This window comes from Galeopterus variegatus, unplaced genomic scaffold, assembly GCF_000696425.1.
Source record: "Galeopterus variegatus unplaced genomic scaffold, G_variegatus-3.0.2 Scaffold3885, whole genome shotgun sequence".
Lineage (NCBI taxonomy): Eukaryota > Metazoa > Chordata > Mammalia > Dermoptera > Cynocephalidae > Galeopterus > Galeopterus variegatus.
The window spans coordinates 122,093-123,288 of record NW_007729996.1 but is presented as its reverse complement, the minus strand read 5'-3'; positions in this window follow the sequence as shown (position 1 = coordinate 123,288).

Here is a 1,196-nt window from a genome sequence, read left to right as displayed (position 1 = left end):
GCAGGTGTCCCTTCAACATGATTCTCATTCCTTTGGGTATACATCCAGTAGTGGGATTGCTCGATCATATGTCAGTTCTATCTGCAGTTGTTTGAGGAAACTCCATACTGTTTTTCATAATGGCTGCACTAATTTATAGTCCCACCAAGAATGTAGGAGGGTTCCTATTTCTCTGCATCCTCACCAGCATTTGTTATTCTGTCTTTTTGATAATAGCCAGTCTAACTGGGGTGAGATGATATTTCAAAGTGGTTTTGATTTGCATTTCCCTGATGCTTAGTGGTGTTGCACATTTTTTCTTGTGTCCCTTGGCCATTTGTTTACCCTCCTTTGTGAAATGCCTATTCAGCTCCTTTGCCCATTTTTCAATCAGGTTACTTTCTTTTTTACTGTTAAGTTGTTTGAGTTCTTTGGATACACTGGATATTAATCCCTTGTCGGATACATAGTTTGCAAATATTTTCTCCCATTGTGTACGTTGTCTTTTTGCTCTTTTTTTATTTTTATTTTCATTATTTTATTTTATTATTTTATTATTTTTTTATTGAATCATAATCAATTATACATATTTTTTGGATTCAATGTTGACATATGTTTATCAAATCAATATTATTAGTATGTATATTGTTACAAATTGTACTTATTCTTTATGCCCCTTGTCCATTGTCTTTTCACTCTTTTAGCTGTTTCTTTTGCTGTGCAGAAACTTTTTAGTTTGATGTAATCTCATTTGTTTATTTATTCTTTTGTCGTCTGTGCTTCTGGGGCCTTATTCATAAAGTCTTTGCCCAGTCCTACATCATAAAGTGTTTCCCCTGAGTTTTCTTCTACAAGTGCTGTAATTTCAGGTCTCATATTCAAGTCTCTAATCTGTTCTGAGTTGATTTAGGTGTACGGTGAGAGGTGCAGGTCTAGTTTCATTCTTCTGCATTTGGATATCCAATTTTCCCAGCACCAATTACTGAAGAGGCCGTCTTTTCCCAGTGTATGTTCTTGTTGACTTTGTCAAAGACCAGTTGGCTGTAAGTATGTGGTTTGATATCCAGGTTATCTACTCTGTTCCGTTGGTCTGGGTGTCTGTTTCTATGCCAGCACTATGCTGTTTTCGTTATGATAGCTTTGTAGTATAATTTGAAGTCAGGTAGTGTTATACCTCCATTTAGTACTATTTTTTGCTCAGGATTTTTTTAGCCATT